A 16,559-nucleotide genomic window follows, 5' to 3' on the forward strand; every position below is an offset into this window, starting at 1 on the left:
TTTTTTTTCTTTAGAAAATTATCAATAAATTTGTCAAAGAGTGAATGAGTTTGTGAGTTGGGCCAGCTTATTGGAATAAGGCCAGTATGCTCAAGGGGAAAAAATCACATTTATAAAGAGATAATTTTAGAATACGCATTAAATAAAAAAGTGTTAAAATCAGTTCCTTGATTTGCAGGAAGAGGAAATATATCATATCTTATTTCCTAACTTGAGAGATTGGCTTCTAATTACTGCAAGGAAAATTCCAGATTTAACATATTTGAACTGATGCTCCTGAATTGGTTTCAGTTGCTGAAAGGAAAGAAGAATCCACAGCATTAGTTTGAAAGTCTTAGATGTAAAAGGCACACTAGTCCCTGGGCTCTCAAGAGCAGGAGTTCTTAACCAGGGGTCCATGAGCTTCAACTGTTATTTGAAAGAAACATCATTCTTGTGGGGACGTGTTGGTGTGGGTGTGATATATTTATTAAATAATACACAGTATAGTGTGGACTTAGTAAGGGTCTGTGGTTTTCAGCTGACTGGCAAAGGGGTCCATGGAACGAAAAAGGTTAAGAGCCCCTGCTCTAGAAAGACTGCCCATTTGACCCTATCTCTGTCACTTTACTAGCTGAGTGACCTGGGCAACTTACTTAACAACTCTGTACCTTCTCAGTAAAATGAGATTAATACAAGTACCTACCTCATACGGTTACAAAAACAAAATGTAACAGCTCTTAAAACTGTACCTGGCGCCGGCATGCACTCATCAAATGTTAGCTCTTATCAACACTACTAAGCTTTTAAACTTCCCTAGATTCTCAACCCCAGTAATCCCTTGTTCAATTCATTCACACTCACACCAACTGAGCAGGTCCTATGTGTTGGCCACTTGTAAGCTAAAACTACCAGGAAAGTTTGGGGGAAGTGGAGCGTCCGCCTACCACATGGGAGGTCCAGGGTTCAAACCCAGGGCCTCCTGCCCTGTGTGATGAGCTGGCCCATGCACAGTGCTGATGAGCGCAAGGAGTGCCGTGCCGCGTAGGGGAGCCCCATGTGCAAGGAGTGCACTCCGTACGGAGAGCTGCCCTGCACTGAAAAAGTGCAGCCTGCTCATGAGTGGCGCCACACACACGGAGAGCTGACACAACAAAAAGAGACACAGATTCCCAGTGCCGCTCATAAGGATAGAAGCGGACACAGAAGAGCACACAGCGAATGGACACAGAGAGCAGACAACTGGGCGGGGGGAAAGGGGAGAGAAATAAATTAAGAAAAAAAAAAGAAAGCTTGGGAAGCTGACTGTAGGTGTGAGGCTGTCAATGGTCACCGCAGAAACTATTTTTGACCCTCTTTGGCAATCACTTTTCAGATGAGATACTGCCAACAAGGGGATACAGTTTCTTCTCTTCTGCTTTGCCCAGGAAGGTGGAGGGGGTGGGGGGTAACCTGCATGGTGCAGCCATTCCGCCCCGCTGTGTGGGTGAAGGACACCCGGTTGGAGTGGAGCAGCAGGAGGCGCTGGGGTGAGGAAGGTGGGGCATCCGGGATTCTGCACAGGAGTGGCAAGAGGACCTGGGTCCCAGATTGAAGAGGAGGCTGAAGCCTCAAGGGACCGTGGTAATAGTTCCTATCACCAGAAACACTGAATGCTAATGTGTATATGGCCTGTGCCAGGTGCTGCCTGCCAGATTTCAGAAAAAAAATTCAAGGTAACGATTTCTCCAGGCTGTGAGGAGAGCAAGGGTCTTGTGATCACAGGGGCGCACACAGGGGCTTCAAAAATACTGGTAATATTCTATTTCTTCACTGGGTTTTGTTCTGATCTTATCTTGGAGACCACACATATGTGTTAGATATACTCTCATAGGTATACATGGTTTTTTAGCTGCTAAGATAAAGATCAAAAAAACAGTGACTTAAGTTAGAAGATATTTCTCTTCCATGTAACAATGCGAGCCTAAGTGGTCCACTTCTACAGTCCCACAGTATCACAGACTGAGATACTTTCTACTCTACTGCTTTGTCACTTAGTGCAGCATGCAGCTTCCATCTCATAGTCCAATATGGCTGCTGCAGGGTCTGCCATCATATCTAAATTCCAGTCATCAATTGAGGAAAAAAGAAAGGGGGAAGCATCCTTCTTTCCTTTTAAGGGCATGACCCAAAAGTTGCACTGCTACTTCACATCCTGTTACCTAGAATCTAGTCTCATTGCCATACTTAATTATAAGGAAATCTGAGAACTATAGATTTAGCTGGGAGGCAATGTACATAGCTAAAACATCTATTTCTAGAGAAGAAAGAGAGAGCAAATCTTGGGGGGCAAATAGAAGCCCTGCCAAAGATATATTTTATAAAAATATATAGGTGGGTAACATTTGTGGCTCAACAAACTGGGCTCCTGTCTACCATATAGGAGGTCCAGGATTCAATGCCCAGGGCTTCCTGGTGAGGGCAAGCTGGCCCATGCAGTGAGCTGGCCCACATGGAGTGCCGGCCCACGATGGAATGCTGCTCCAAGTGGGAATGCTGCCCTGTGTGGAAATGACCCCTGAGTGGGAAAACTGCCCCACATGGGAGTGCTGGCCAAAGCTGAGAGCTGGTGCAGCAAGATGATGCAACAAGAGACACAGAGGAGAGAAACTAAGAATACGTAGCAGGACAGGGAGCTGAGGTGGCACAAGAGAGTAATTGCCTCTCTCCCACTCTGGAAGGTCCCAGGATCGGTTCCTGGGGCCACTGAATGAGAATACAAGCAGATACAGAAGAACACACAGAAAATGGACACAGAGAGCAGACAACAGGGGGAGTGGGGGGGGGGGGGGACAACACAGAAATAAATAAAGTAACTCTTTATAACACATACATATAGGTAATTAATTTAAAGAGCTGAAGGTAAAAACTATACTTTGCAATGCATTCACTATGAACTTACTTATTTAAATAGCATTAGGGTCTTGATAGAGAGTCAGCAGAGAAGAGAGAAGCTTCCATCTTAAATGTTGGAAGCTGCATTTGAAATGAAGCATCAAAACCAGTAATGCAAATCAACCAGAAAATGATTTCAATTTCAAGAATGCCACAAGCCCACAACTCTGGAGGAATATAACTAGCACTTAAAGCCAGAGACACCTCTTGCATGTAGGGATTGAGTGTGTGCTGGAGTATTATTGAGAATGGGTGCCATGGACATTAGGTGGTCTGGGACCAAGGCAGGAATACACACATACACACACCGCCTTCTAATTGGTCAGGTGAGAATTCGTAGAGAAGGTAACACTTCTGGGCCCAGTGGAAGAGGACAGGGGGAGCTTGATGGGTAACTTGGCCACCATCCTGAAAAAAGAGAAAGTATTATCAATGAAACTAACACAAACACCCTGCATTTGGGCCCCCTTTTCCTTGTGCCATGCATTCAGTGACTGTTGAGTGTGTGCCTACTATGTGCTCTGGGCTCTGGGAAAACAGTGGCCATCAGAAGAGACAACTATTCCCAGCTGCGTTCAGTTTACATCCTAGTGTTCCAATCTCTTTTATTGTTTTGGGTTCCATTTTAATGCCCAAAATCACACTATGATTTACTTAGAGAGATTCAGTCTTGACTTGGCCCCCAAAACCACAGCTTGGAGAGGACGGGGAGCTTAGATCATACCTAGGGCAGATCTGAGAGCATCTCCCCCCTCACCACCCCCCACTCTCAGGAAAGTTAAGTGACAGTTGAATACTAAGAGGCAATGAATCCTTTGCTGGCATTTTAAATTAGAATTTTTTCAGAAAATACACACAGGTAAGGGAGAAGGGTCAGACACTGGCTCGCCAGCAGTACAGCATCGATGGTTTCAGGGGTCAGTTCCAGGATTGGTTTGCTGGCGTAGACCTGGGCAGCTGCACAGGGCCCAGGGCTCAGAGGATCCCCACACTTCTTTAATCCTCTGCAGTCACAGTCTTGACATTCTTAACAATTTTCCAACAAGGGGCTTGTAATTTCATTTTGCATTGAGCTCTGTTAACTCTGTAGCTGGTCAAGATTACTTTAAATACGATGGTGACTATTCCCCCGGCCGCATCCCGCCTTACAGATGGAGAATGTTCTTCCAAGAGCCGAGGAAGAGGCTGGCAGATGCCCTCTGTGGTTTCCACTAAGGAGGGGAGAGTTCTTTGGGGAAGCGCCAGTTTCCCGTCTTGCCCACCCCAAGCTTTGCACACCATGTGCCCTCTGCCAGCAACACCCTGCTTCTCCCAGTGCTTATTCTGGGAAGCCTCCTCTGACCCCTCAAGACTTAGATCAGGCACCACTCCTTGGACATACTCATGCTTTAACCACTTCTGTGCTGCAAGTGCCTCTGTGTGCATCTCCCAACCAGTGAGCCACTTGAAGGTCACACTACATTTTATTACTATTGAATCCGCTGGGCTTGACACACATATCTTAAAGGAAAGAAAATCTTTAAAGTTAGCAACAATTACAGTGAGGAGAATTCATTATATTAATAGGAAATACCTTTTCAAGTCACACCCCAAGGGTCTTGATACCATATAAAAGATATTGAGGAAAACAATGCTAAGCTGTTTTTATTTTTATTTATTTTATTATTATTTTTTTTTAAAGCAAGCACAGATTAGAACAGAAGATAGGATTTTACACTCTTAGTTTAGGGAAAGATGTGACTTTATTTTATTTTATTAAAGATTTATTTATTTATCTCCCTTCCCCCCCCCCCAATCTCCGGTTGTCTGTTCTCTGTGTCTGTTTGCTACTTCTTCTTTGTCCGCTTCTGTTGTTGTGAGTGGCACGGGAATCTGTGTCTCTTTTTGTTGTGTCATCTCTCCGTGTGTGCGGCACCATTCCTGGGCAGGCTGCACTTTCTTTTGCGCTGGGCCGCTCTCCTTACGGGGCGCACTCCTTGCGCGTGGGGCTCCCCTACGTGGGGGACACCCCTGCGTGGCACGGCACTCCTTGCGTGCATCAGCACTGCTCATGGGCCAGCTCCACACGGGTCAAGGAGGCCTGGGGTTTGAACCACGGATCTCCCATGTGGTAGGCGGACGCCCTAACCACTGGGCCAAGTCCCCCGCCCTAAGCTGTTTTTAAAAAATCAGCTGATGTATGTGATATAGCTATGTGAATATCCATTAATAATAAAAATAATCTGTTATTTTACTCCCTTGCTCGTAGCCCCTTCTGGAATCCATAGGGACCCCTTGAGCCCCACGAGTTTTCTAAAGGCAACAGAAACCATCGATACAACAGGGCAGCTTTGTGTCATACCAGAGAGAACTGTCTATCTTGGGGGCACGTCAGATCCTCCCAGGGAACAGGGCTTGCTCTCTGGTTGTCTGAAGAGGTTTTCACCCTTGAGGTCCATTTTCCAATGAATACACTTAGGCATGTGATCGTTTTTTTCCTCACCAACACTTTCTATCTTTTGCTTTGCAAGGCATATTTTTGGCATCTACAGTTTTAGTATAATGAAGTTTCCAATTAAAGGACTTCTGTATGCATCATGATGCTGCCAGCCTCTCCACTTTCTTGCCAACCCTTTACCAGCCTTGATTCAGTTCTCCGCTTTCCCCCACCTCCATGTACTTGCACCTGCTGCTCCTTCTGCTGGCAACACCGTGTCTTGCCTGCCTAGCTCCTTCCTCAAGGCAGTGTCAGGTGACACCTCCTCCAGGAAGCCTCCCTGGTTTAGGGAAGTCCTTGCAGCTTCCGTGATTATAGTCCAACACCCCCCTGCCTGCTCTATCTCAGGGCACTCAACACCCAATATGTTGACTTTCTGTTAACTTTTCTAACTCTCAAGCTGATCTGTGAACAGTGAAGGATAGAACTCTGTCATTCATCTTTTACCACAACTGACTACCACAGTGTTTGCCCTCCAGCAGGCACTCGCTCAAGGATTTTGAATGATCAAATGAAAAAGAAAACCCCACAAAAAACAAATGCACAAACTTGCTTGCACTATGAATTAGATACAGAGAGAGAGCTTGAGATCTTAAATAATTCCATGATTATCTGGTACCCTCAAAGCCTCTTCCCCCGAGGTTTTTTCTTTAACCCATCCGTCCCTTACTACCTAACTTCTTGGTATTCTCTCTCTCCACCCTCACCTCCCTTCCCCTTAAGGAGAGGCCTGAAATAAAGTTTGTGTTTTTACCTATTTAAACTTACTTCAACAAACAAACTGTGTATTGTGCCAGACACACTACTTAGCAGTTTATAAAAACTAATTTAGTCTTTATAGCAATCCTATGAGGTAACTACTGTTATCACGACACCCTTTTAAATAAAACCTTTTATTTTATTAACATATAAACAACTCAAAACTTCCCATTTTAATCACTTTCAGTACTTTACAATATTATGCTACCATCGCCAACTTTATATTTTCCCAACTTTTCATCACTTTAAACAGAAACTTTGCACCCATTTAAGCAAGAATGCCCTCTCCACTCCTATTCCTCTCCAGCCCTTGGTACCCCATAACCTAGCATGTTTCTATGAAATTTACTTATTCTAGGTGTTTCATATAAGAGATCACACAATATTTGTCTTTTTGTCTGACTTATTTCATTCAACATGATGTCTTCTTCAAGGTCATCTGTATAACAGAGTGTATCAGAACTTCACTCCTTCTTATGACTACTGAATAATATTCTACCATATGTATACGCCCCATTTTGTTTATCATTCATCTGCTCATAGACAATTTGGGTTGCTTTCACCCTTTGTTTTTGTGTGTGTGTGTTTTGTTTTTTTAAGATTTATTTATTTACTTAATTCCCCCGCCCTGGTTGTCTGTTCTCTGTCTATTTGCTGCGTCTTGTTTCTTTTGTCCGCTTCTGTTGTCCTCAGCGGCACAGGAAATGTGCGTGGCGCCATTCCTGGGCAGGCTGCACTTTCTTTCGCGCTGGGCGGCTCTCCTTACGGGGTGCACTCCTTGCGCGTGGGGCTCCCCTATGCGGGGGACACCCCTGTGTGGCAGGGCACTCCTTGTGCGCATCAGCACTGCGCATGGGCCAGCTCCACACGGGTCAAGGAGGCCTGGGGTTTGAACCGCAGACCTCCCATGTGGTAGACGGATGCCCTAACCACTGGGCCAAGTCCGTTTCCCTCTTTCACCCTTTGGTTACTATGAATTATGCTGCTATAAACATTGTTGTGCAAATATATTTCTTTCAGTTCTTCCGAGTATATAAAACATATATCAAGAAGTGAAATTGCCGGGTATTATGACAATTCTATGCACTTTCTGAGAAACTGCCAAGCTGATTTCCACAGTAGCTGCACCATTTTACAGCACCACCAACACTGTATCAGGATTCTAATTTCTCCGTATCCTCGCCAACACTTGTTTATTTTCTGAAACACCCCTTTCCACAGATGAGGAAACTGAAAAGCAGAGAGAGTAAGAAACACAAGATTAAAGTCTGGGGTCTACAGACACACAAGCAGAGAGTGAGTGAGCTGCAGAGGTGGGCTTTGAACCCAGGCCTTCCTGCTTTTTAATGTCTCTCCAGGGGCTTAGTCTAGCCTCAGCACAGAGGATGGAGCTAGCATCTGCTGCTGGCCCATCACTGAGCAAGCTTTGTCACTCCTTCTCCTAGCCACATAGCCTTTTTCACTTCCTCCCAGAGCACACGGAGATCTTTACAGAAAGAGGCTGTGGAAATGCAAAGGCTGACGGCTTTATTTGTGGACCCACACTGTGGTTTTTGCTTGAGTGCGCTGGACACCAGCTCCTGTGGAAGCCAGCCTTTTAAAAGGGTGAAACACCCACACTGTTATTGTTGGATAATTGAATGCCTTTAATTTGTGGTATTATAAACAGAGCAGTAATCTGGCTCAAGAATAGTCAGAAAAAGTTATTTGATATCCATTAAGTTAGGTTTCTATTTTTATTCACCTCTGCAGCGGTGAGTAATATGGCCAGGAAAAAGCAACATGGTAATGTATTCTAATGGGTGCCTGCTAAACCAATGGGTGAAAATAACAACTCAGCTTCCTTCCCGAACAGATTGATATTGTTTTCCTTTTAGGAATTATGGCAGTTTAGCTTTCTTTAAAACATGCATTTTAAAGGGAAGAACACAACTCTTTCATATCATGGTCTTGGAACTGTAATCTTTTTAAAAGATCTGTTTAAACTGCTATTATCTAAAAAATTTACCTTACTCAGAAAATTGTGATAATTTAAGATAAGGCAAAACATCCGATCATGTAAGGCAGATATTTATATAGTAAATATGAAGTCCCCATGCATTTGTCCTGTATTGAAAATAAGAGGGTTCATCCCCAGTAACTGCTTATAGTCAGGGTTCTGTGCTTTAGTTTCATAGGCAAAGAATAATTATTTAGTAGCATCTTCCATACAAAGACATTTCGCGTGGCTTGAAAACTTGAGCCAAAGTTCACCGTTCAGCCTTTGGAGATGAATTATCCTTTTTGTTTAGCTGACTGGTATAGTATTTAGATTGACTCGAAGGTTTGTATTTCCCCTGACAGACTCCCAAGAGCCGGATCAGGCATTTGCTCTCCGTCTTCCCGTGTTCAGGGAGGAGGGCCTGAGTCATTAGTCTGTGATTAATGTTTTGTTGAGAGTCATATTTCTACCATTTTATGGATGGAGCAACTGAGGCACTGAGAGGTTAAGTGGCTTGCCCCTGGATCACAAAGCTGTTTAGTAGATCGAGGAAAACCCAGAACTCTTGCGAGCTGACCAGGATTTTGCACCCAGTTCTCACCAGGTACGCATTTTGCAAATTACAATTCGAGTTGCTATTCTTGCCCACAGGCAGATTACCAGACTGAGAGTCGGAACTAAAACAAGATGTTGGCAAACACTTCGTCGGGGAAGGAAGCTGCTAAGGTTTGCTTTGACTAACAGCCCCGACGTGGGTGCTAAGGCTCCCTGGACGGACCCTCATGGACGCCATTCCCTTGATCCCCGATGGCTCCTGTCCCATGAGGATTCAATCAGCCTTGGCGAGGGGCGGGTGGGGGGGGCTGTAAATCTGGGAGAGCAGCAAGTATTCAGGGTCTTGAACTTTATCAGGTTTGAATGTGTGATTGTGAAAGTAAAGAGCAGAGAAATGACAGCACTTAGTAAATCAGAGCCAGAGAAGATCAGGGCTGTCAAAGGCAAGAGAAAAACAGGCTCTGGGTACAAGCTCTGCCTAAAACCTGCAGGGATGGGAATACTTTCATGTTTCTTTCAGACTTTGCCTTCTGAAAAACAAATCTCTTTCCTTGTCATTTTATCTAAAGAACAGCCTTCCTTGTTAGGTCCCATGGGTTTCTTTTTTAAAGTTTTCATTATTGAGTTTTAGATCTTGATTTAGAAGATAGGTGCTATAAGGAAAAAAAACAAAGGAAATTAGTTAACATTCTCTGAAGTGGTCGAGATTTTCCCCTATCAGTAATATGTTCTGTGGCTCTTTTGAAATTGTTTGGTTTTCTTCCTTCCAAATAACAAATTATTAAAATAGAATAAAGCTTCGGAAGAAATGGTGATACCAAATTAAAAGGCAAAAATCATGAGAGAAGTATCAAGTTAGGTGACTAGATCAATTTAATGCATTTTTTGTTTTTTCCTTATACCTCTTGCAAGTCCTCTAGTTTGTCCTCCTTCGTGGCTGTTAATTCACTCCTATCTACCACCAGAAAGGAATTCCCAGGGAAGGGCGCTGCAGGGGACAGGGACTCCTTTCTAGAGGCAGAGGAGCATCGAGATGACTATCTTGTCTTGTAGAGGACATCTGAGTCTGCAGCTGGCATTTGCAAGGCCACCAAGGAATGCTTCCTCTTCAAAGGAACCAAAATTAAGTAAAGGACCTAAGTTTTTCTCACTCGCTCCTTCCCACCGTAACACAATAAAGAAGGTCCTAGCTGCTGGGTCCCAAAGGTGAATGGGTGCTCAAAGAAGTTCTTTCCTGGGAATCAACTTAGCTCTGGAGGGCAGCTGGGTCGCACAAGAAATTGAAATTTGGTGTAGTGGACGTGAGCTGCTTACAAAATAGATATTAGTAATAAGAGCTACATAGTGCTTACTTACTATGTGCCAGGTACTATAGCACTTTACATGTAAGAAAGCTTTTAATCTTCCCAATCATTTTGTGAGGGAGGTCTTATTCTCATCCCCATTTTACAGACGAGACAGAGGAAGCTTAGGCAACTTGCCCGATCGCACAGTTATTAAGTGGTGGGGCCAGGATTCAAACCTAGGCTCCTAGAAATTCCCTCAGTGTACAAGCTAGAGCAACTGCTTTCTGCTCACTCTTCACACCCACCCTGAATCCTAGCGATGAGCTGAACTTGGGACCTCTTCTAGAAAGAGTAAGGGCTCAGTCATCTCCATCCACCTTAGCAGCTTTCTGTGGGACTTTGCCTGACTGGCTTGACAGAAGTGCCACCTTCTAGACTGTAAACACTTCACAAGTAGGAGCTGACTTCTATTGCTTCGTGGTGCAGTGCACACTCACTACATGTTGGGCAAGTGGCAGGAAACTGGAGGACTATGGGTTATCTTCCTTCAGTAACAATTCTCTACATAAATATTTGCAACATCGCTGAATGGAGAGGTCATATTTCTGAGTGGCAGATACAGTACATTTTAAATTTCTTGAGCACGTTTTTTCTTTAATTAACTCAAGCAGAGATGTTAGTAACTTAGCAAATCTCCAAAAGCCTACTACCTCCTTTCTCTTACTCCTCTCTGCAATCTCCTCCCTCTACCCTCCACCCCTAGAAAGCTGTCTGGAAGGTCTCTGTGCTGCTACAGTTTTGAGGCAGCTGGAATCTGGTTTCCGACTCTAGAACTGGCATAGCCTGCACACCTAGTACCACCAGCAAAATTCAGAGCAAGCCTGGGTCCCACCTATCTAGTGGGTTGGAAATTTCTGACTCTTTTACCTTCTATGAATGTTCTGATTTTTCCCATCCCCAGAGTCTGGGCTAGGCATAGAGGTGAGAGATTAGATAAAGTTGATGATTCTGGAGCTCACCTTGTTTGGAGGGGGCAACTAGAAAAGAGAGGCATCTTTAACTTCTGGGGCCCAGTGTGAGGTGACAGACAAAAGCTGAAGATCCTGGATTAAATTTTGGAACCCAGAGTCCTGTGTCCAACTATGGCCAGAGAAGGGAACTGGGGTAGGCAGACGTGGGGAGAAGCCCACAGAGGGACTGTCAAGGGCTTCTCATCTGTTAGTCCCAGCTTCTTATTCTATCCTATTTCCAAGCTGTAGAAATGGCTTGGGCTAGTCTGGAATGGGGAGAAATGGTCCATCTTGGAGGTGCCTGCCCTGGAAATTTGTCCATATCTCTTTCTCTTAAACTGTCCCCCTTTACACCCATTCAAAGGGAGGAGAAACAAACTGAGACTCACTCAGTGGGGGGAACACATCAGCATCGGACTCCCCAAAATCACTTGAAAGCTCTGCATCAGGAAACCCATATTCCTTCTTCACCATTGGTGAAAGGGAAGGGATCATCCCAGGGGCAGGGCCGAGGCCCAGCTGGCAGCCCTGGCCTTTTGTAGTGATGCCAGTGGTAATTAATAATGATAATAACCCCCAGACTTCATAACCAAACCGCCCTGAGCATGAGTGAACGATTGGACCTCTGCCCCGGCCCTGCACGCTGTTAGCCTGTGGCCCACGTCCTGGCCACGAGCCTCAGCCTCGTCCGGTTGCCGAATTCCACCCACCATATTCTGAAGGTCTGTTCCAGATGACCCAGAGACGGGGGCCGCACACTGCCCCGCAGCGCAGCGAAATCGCAGGCGGTGGAGGCGGGCAGCGAGAGGTGGTTTTGCTTTTATTAATGTAGTATCAGAAAACCATCACAAAGATGGTAATTTAGGCTCCACTGAACTGGCGTTAGCTTTTCTGCCAAGTACAAGGGGCGACCACTTGGGAACCCCAGCTGGGGCCCGGAGTTCTACCCTCCCGGGCTCCCACCCGCCAGCCACCCAGGCCCCGGCGCGTCCGCCTTCCCAGGGCAGTGGCCGCAGGCCCCGCCGGGCTCGTGCAGATCTGTAGCTGCTGGAGTCGGGATCCCAGGGTGTCAGGCCCATCCAGGCCGCGGGGAGAGGGGCAGGCGCCGGCGTGGAATTTCTTTATCGGGATTCGAAAGCCGCAAGCTTCTCCTTCGCTTCTTTAAGCGATCAAGGAAAGACACCTTTCGATCTTTTGTCAGACATCTTGGCCCTTAATAGCTAGATTTATTTGGTTTAAAGAGGCTACGGGAGAGGCAGGGAGGGAAAATCTTTCGTCGGTCATTGGGTGGCCTAGATAACAAGCTTTAAAAGAGAGAGAGAGAAGAAGAAAGTAAAAAGGTTAATGGATGAGGGGAGGGCTAGAAGGCGCCCAGCGAGGGGCTTTTACAGCGACCATCCCCCGGCCGCCCCCTTATCGCGGCCCTAACTTACCGGCGGCGTAAGAAGTACATTAAGTCACGTAAACAGCACGCGGAGAGGAATGCCACCGCGGTGACCTTTCGCGCGCCGCCGCCGAGCGCCCACCTCCGCGCCGCGCTGGCGGCCGCCGATGGCCGCGGGGGTCAGGCCCCGGGCTGCGCCGGGCCAGGAGGCCGCGGGGCCGGGCGCGGACGCCGGGGGGCCCGGCGGGGCGGCCGCGGGGCTGGGGCTGGGCCTGCCCGAGGCCGCGCGCTCTCGGCCCGGCTCTGCGCGCCCGGGGCTGGAGTCTGCGGGGCCCTTCCCGGAAGCGACGGGCAGAGGAAAGGGGGCCGGGGGATCGGGCGAGGACAGGGGATGATCTCTAGGCCGCGTCGCTTTCGCGCTTCTGCCGCCACCACCTGACATTTCTAAAGAGTACTTTTGGGGTTTTAGAGACTTAAAATAACCTGCAAGTCAAGCCAGAGCCCCGGGCGATGGCTGCGCGGGGCGGATGGTGGAGCGGGGGGTCTCCCCGCGCAGAGGAGAGGCTCCCGCGCCGGGACGCTGCCCGGGGCGCCGAAACCCCCCCGGGCCCTGCGGCGAAAGCGTCGCCCCCGGCAGTAAGAAATATGGTGCGAGTGAGAAGGCCCCATAAATCTGGGTTGAAAAACATCTAAAGTTAAAAGTATGTCTCAGTCGAAAGCTGACTTCCTTTTCTTTCGGAAACGTCGCCGAAACAGCTCGGAACTTTGTGCAGCGGCAATAATGAGCCCGACCGCGCCAGGCAAAGGTGCGTGCTGCCGCGGGGCCTCGCTGCTCCGGAAGCAGCACCCGGCGGGGCCCCCAGACGCCCCTTCCCGTTTGGCAGCAAAGCCCCCGCCCCCTGGCCAATTGGTTGCCGTGCTCTGGCTGAATTCGGATCGCAAATAGTGGGTGTAGCGGGGCCCGAATAAATCAGCCCTGGGGATAGGCCGCGCCGGGAGCCAGGTTCGTCTCCCGGGATGAGGAGGGTTTCGGGGAGGGACGGCTGGCTCCGGAGGGGCTGATGCTTGGGTCCAGTTATTCCCGAAAGAAACGACTTCGTTCAGGATGAGCAAATCCCCAAAGAGGAGACAGCTAGGGGGGTAAAAGAAAGAAAGAAGAAGGAAAAAACAACAATAACCACCACCAAAAAAACCCAGTAAGAAAATAGAAGAACTTCTGTCCACCTGGGGCACTTCGGGGGTTTTCGCCAGCTTTGGGTTTCTCCCTAGTTTGGGGTGCGTCCCTTCTTTCCGCACCCCCTATTCTGGCAGTTTTAAGGACCAGCCGGGGTGCGCCGAGAGAGCTGGCGAGCCGAGGGCGCAACCGTGGGGTGATTACCAAGAGGTGCCGCTCCCCGGGTGCTGGCCCCAGCGCCAAGGCGCACGCCTTTGGTAAAGAGCAAATTAAAGGAGGCAAGCAGCCGGGCTTTCTGTCCCAGGCAACTCTTTCCATCCAACAGTTTTGTTTTACTTTAAAATTAATGAACAAGAAAGCCCATTTTACTTCCTATTCCCTCATTTAGTTGGAAAAGCCAGTTTCAAGAAAATCAAATTTGTGACCCTAACAAAGGAGCAAACGATGATCTCCCACCCCCGCGACACCTTGCTTTAGGCAGTGTTAAAAAGACTGGGAGTGTGGGGGGTAAAATGCCCAGTCCCTTCTGGAGCCCCGAGCGCCCGAAGGTGGGCGAGTCGGGCAGCGTCTGTCCCGCAGCTCACCTCTGCCTCAGCCGCACCGGGGCCAGCGCACCCCAGTCCCTGCCGCCGCCCTGGGGGGGAAAGCAGGTCCCTGGGGGATAACTATTGTGCAAGGTAATGCACACGGACACCAGCGTACTTGCAAAGAGAAAAACCCACCCAAGACAGGGTCAGGCTCTCGCTCCTTGGGGCTCAATCCTGGCCGCTGCCTGAGCCAAAGCACTCGCTGACTCGTCTTCCTTAGAAGTGCCCTCACTGATTTTTATTTTAAACGTGCTTTTAAAGGCAAGCCTGAGAAGCATTATTTCGAAAGAGTCGGACTCAAAGGAAACCCAGGCTGGCGTCTACCACATTTCATTTCTGTAACTGCTGACAAATGAGCTTCCGGAAAAAAAAAAATTAAAAACCCCACTTCACCTAAAATGTAGCCGAAACTCACGAAGGAACCCAAAAGGAAGGCATCCGAAACCTCCCGCGCCAGCCGACGCGGGCCACCTCTTCGGGTAGTCGCATTCGATCGAACTCAGGTTAAATTTTAAAGCCCCAGTTCCTGCTCCAAGTCGCCAGTCTCCATTCCAGAGTTTTCTACCTTCAGCCTTTCCAAAATACTGCCACGCTGCAACTGGGAGCCGCTGCAGGGATCGGGGGAGGCAAGAAGGAATGTAATAAAAGTGACTAAATTGAACGAGAACGGTTTATGGACCTTCTCGGTAGCAATTTAAAATTCAGCCCTGTTTAGCAGCAATTTACAACGAAGAATGAAAAACGATGAATTATCGGCAACTTCCTTGTTTCGGCGTCCCCCTTCCCCCCCACTTCCAACCTCTGTCCCCTTCTGCCCCCAAGATCCACAGGTTCACAACTCACAGTTACACTGAGAGGAAACAACACAGAGCGTCGAGGACTCACAATCTCTGGAAACCATAGTTTAAAAAGCACCTCCCTAGCCCGGCTCCTTTAGGCTCCTCTCTCTTCCCCAACTGGAAAAAAAGAAAAAGCCAACACAAAAACAAATAAGGATCCCAAATGCTTTCAGGGACCTTTAGAAAATCATTTACTTCGATTTACGTGGGGTGGGGAAAAAGTGTAAAAATCAATTCCCACAAAGCAACTCCTGCCCTAGTTAAATTCTCTCTCGGCAGCCTTCTGGGGTCACGCCTGTCGGAAGAAATCCTTTTTGTGAGCGAGAGGGAGCGAGACATATATCACGGCTCCTGCGGCGGACGAGCCCGCGGCCGCTGGAGTCACCGCTGACAGATCGGCGCTGATAACCTCGTGATGTTCATTTCCAGTCACTTTGCCCGCTAAGGACCATATCAGTTTGTACACCGCGGTGATAACTATTTGAAGGGAGCGAAGAAGGGGTGTGTATGTGGGGTGGGGGTAGGGGAGCTGCGATTTCGCGCTGGATCCAGAGAAGGTAACAACGTCCCCCTTTCCAATGACACATCTGTGACTTACCTGAAGTTCTCCAGGGAAAGCTCCGAGCAAACGGAACATCAAAATTCGGAGTGGGGTCCCTGAGCGAGACTGGCGTGCAATCATTTTGCCCATCTGAGCGCCCATCCACTAACCTTTACGTCCGCCACGACTCCGAATTAAAAGTTCCCAAAGGTTAGGTGGGGGAGTGGCGAACGTGAACTTCCCGAAACCCAAGAGTTTACTATGTGTGTGTGTGTGTTTTTAAGAACCAGGGAGCAGGGCACCCGAGATCCTTTTTTCCCAGAGCCGCGACCCCCGACGGCCAACACGACCCCCGAGTCCCAAGGTCCCGAAAAAGGGTCAGGGAAAGTTTAAGGTCGGTCACAAATAACTGCGGAGCCCAAAGCTCATTTAATGCGGAGGGAGGAGTGGGGGGGGGGGGGGAGGCCATCTGGACAAAGCACTCCCCCCCCCCCGCCCCCGCACACTGGGGACACGGTGACCTGGGAGCTCACTGCGCCTCTCCCGCCTCGGTGGCGGCGTGGTGCAGAGCACAAGCCAGCTCCTCCCGTGCCGCGGTTTCCCTCCCCCCCTTTCCCCAAGTGAGTGTGTTACTGGGGGCGGGCGGGGACTGGGGGCGCCGCTGCGAGGCTGCACCGTGTGGATCTCCAGCCAGGTCCGGCGCTCTGTCGCCTCGGCCCCTCCTCCGGCGTCCCTGCGCTCCGTCCCGCCCCCCCCTCCCCAGCCAACCAGCCCCCACTCCCGCCACCCTCCCGCGGCTCAGCCCACGCCCGCAGGCTGCGCGGCCGCGCATTGTCTGCCCCGGGCTGCGCGCTCCCCTCCCCCTCGCCGCCTGCTCCCCACCCCTTTTCTCTCCTCCCCTCGCTCCCTCCTCCTCCTCCTCTTCACCTCCAGCGCCCAGCTGCTCGCAGAGCGCAGTTCCGACCCACAGCCTGGCACCCTTCGGCGAGCGCTGTTTGTTTAGGGCTCGGTGAGTCCAATCAGGAGCGCAGGCTGCAGTTTTCCGGCAGAGCAG

The 16,559-nt window shown here is 48.8% G+C and overlaps 1 long non-coding RNA gene across 4 annotated transcripts; it reads right to left on the bottom strand.

Annotated features, from left to right (window-relative positions):
* Positions 1–11,783: 11,783 nt before the first annotated feature.
* On the bottom strand, positions 11,784–16,517 carry LOC111765731 (uncharacterized). Of its 4 annotated transcripts, none has more exons than XR_009180944.1 (5): positions 16,433–16,517; positions 14,969–15,081; positions 14,123–14,733; positions 12,414–13,496; positions 11,784–12,284 (listed from the first exon to the last, which is right to left on the bottom strand). It is a non-coding gene; the product is annotated as an uncharacterized lncRNA (long non-coding RNA). The 4 variants fall into 4 exon arrangements; XR_009180945.2 differs by lacking the exon at positions 16,433–16,517 and adding an exon at positions 15,563–15,956; XR_009180943.1 differs by lacking the exon at positions 16,433–16,517 and having other exon boundaries at positions 14,519–14,733; positions 14,969–15,556.
* Between the last annotated feature and the right edge of the window lie 42 nt (positions 16,518–16,559).

Source organism: Dasypus novemcinctus, chromosome 16 (genome assembly GCF_030445035.2).
Source record: "Dasypus novemcinctus isolate mDasNov1 chromosome 16, mDasNov1.1.hap2, whole genome shotgun sequence".
Lineage (NCBI taxonomy): Eukaryota > Metazoa > Chordata > Mammalia > Cingulata > Dasypodidae > Dasypus > Dasypus novemcinctus.